Source organism: Gymnoscopelus microlampas, assembly GCF_963454915.1.
Source record: "Gymnoscopelus microlampas genome assembly, chromosome: 13".
Classification (NCBI taxonomy): Eukaryota; Metazoa; Chordata; class Actinopteri; order Myctophiformes; family Myctophidae; genus Gymnoscopelus; species Gymnoscopelus microlampas.
Genome location: NC_139950.1, coordinates 19,087,589 through 19,090,033, shown reverse-complemented (window position 1 = coordinate 19,090,033; position 2,445 = coordinate 19,087,589).

Below are 2,445 nucleotides of genomic sequence, written 5' to 3'. Positions count from 1 at the left end.
TAATCCATTTTGCTTTGACATCTCGAATGCTGTCTCTGTCAACAGCACACCTTTCGTCGCCATGATCAACCTCCCCACCCCTCTGCCTCCTCAACACCTTTTTTTGTTTCTGCCATTTATCTGCAGGAATCAGGACATCATTTGTTAAAATGTCATGTGTTGCCGTTTATGTTCACCAAGGCTGCACGACATTGCGTTAGGATAAGAAACTCCTCTCCTTGACAGCAGGATTTCCTTTTCTCACAACCATGTTTGCTTGTGAATGTTCATGAATTGTACTCGGTTATAGACAAAGCCTTTTGGCCATGTGAACTCAATGTTTTGCCCTATTCCGCTACACTTCAGTGACTCCACTCCCACCCCCCCTCTTTTTTTTTCTTTTTTGAAATTCGCATTTTCTCCTCCATCTGTCTGCATATCACGCTAAGCCTTTGATAGGGATGGTGGCGGTGGGTAACGGAGAAATGGGGGTGGAGGGTGACGAGGGTGGTTGTGGGTCAGGGTGTCAGTGGCTACCCAGGCTCTGCTCTGAAAGGCTCTGCCTGGATCCCCAGCCAAGAGAAGGAGGGAAAGAAATGCTCTCAAAGAAGTGCTTTGTGTGCAATCATCAAGCCGTGATATTGCCACAATTGCCTTGTCTAATTTGTCATAACATGCTTTGCCATTATGCTGACATGCCTGTCCACCTTTAAAGGGAGGTTTCATCACCTCGCCACACCTCTGCATGTCTTTGGGTCTCAACAGTGCTGGTTGTAGTTCACAGAATTGGAGTTAAGGATTACGTGGAATAGCATTACAGTAATTTGATTACAGCAGTATACAGTAAGTAGGCAAGTAAGTAGGCAAAGAATACCCAGCAGTCATATTCGATGGTTTGTAAACACCAAATGATTGCTTGTTGAAGTTCTGCACAGTTACAGCTGTGCAACAATTTTGCTGGTACACAGCAAAATTAAAGTGTTAATGGTCCCTTAAGGGTACATTTTGTACACTTTCACATTCAGTTAAATTAACACTCATTTACTGTGGTGGATACAGTTGCACGATATTCAGTTTACTTCAGTTACTCCCTGTAAGTGGGAATAATTATTGTTACCTGCATATTTCGTAAAGAGAGACGCAAAATAAAATGTAGTCAGGTGATTGCATTTATCATCAAAAAGTAACTGTTCCCAACTGTGCAACAGTGATGTGCCGTTCCTCTGCGTTCTCAGGTCTCGAAGCCGCTGGATCTGAAGTAGGTTCTTGAATGGAGGGTCTTTGCCAGATCAGCAGACTCTGATACAGACATTCAAAACTAATGCCATTTAAGCAGCCCCTCTGACAGTGGACATTCACACAACCTGACTTCTAACGTTTTCCAGCCTGCGGAGGGGAGGAAGGGGAGGAGGAGGGCTGGCAGCAACAAGAGCCTCTTTCAGGGGCTTTTCAGCACGGATTACAGCGGCTGACTGCTCACCAAGTTTGAACAATGTGACCATAAGGCCTTCATGATGTGTAGCCTTGCTGGATTCGGCAGGTCTAATAATTCATTAAATCACCTTATTTTGCCACATGAAGACTGGTGTCCCTATTCTGGGGGCGAACATTCTGCGACTTGTTGTGAGCTTGTATTGGTTATTTTTGGCAAAGAGATTTGCTGTTTGTTTAGGCGAAAAAGGAGCGGGCCTTGTATAGAGCCCTGGGGAACCCCAGTCAACCAAGTAAATAGGATTTAAGTGGTAAAAAAAAAAGAAAGAAAAAACATAAATCTTATCATCAACCTTTTTGTTAATATTCCCATCATCTCGACAAGATTCATTTTTTTTATGTCAAATAAAACTTTGTAAGTCAGTTACTTTTTGCAGATTCATTCTGCCAGTCAGTATCAAATGGTCAGACAAAAAATATACTGAGATGGAACCTGTTATCTTTGACTCTTAAATTACAAGTAGGGCGGTGGTGTTTCAACAGAGGGCGCCACACTGCAATCACACTGTCAGAGAATGTAGAATTAATGATGGATGGAAACTGTATGTATTTATAATCTGTCCATCTGTCTGTCTGTTGTCACAGAGCACGCAGCCTGTTTGTTAGTCACGGTTTGTTCTCGAACCCCCCTCAATCTCAAGAAACGCTGCAATTACACATTCAGTGGGCTATTAATGACTGCCTGTGCTATTCTAGTGGTGTGCAGTCAGTAACCAGAGGAGAGGTGTGTGATGGAGCATTGTGTGACTTGTTTCTGCGTTCAGACAGAGTGGGGGTGGTAGAGAGTCTCTTCCAGGGAAAGTACAAAGTCGTGCCCGGTGGTCTGCGCACATGCCTGGATGATCTGCCCAAAACAGCCTGGATGGTGGGGTGGCAGAGACACACCTGCTTTGTCAACACCATCTTCCTCACTACTGCGGCCAACTGAAAATCCGTCCTGTATAATTGCAAAGACTGTGCGGCACCACGGGTTTG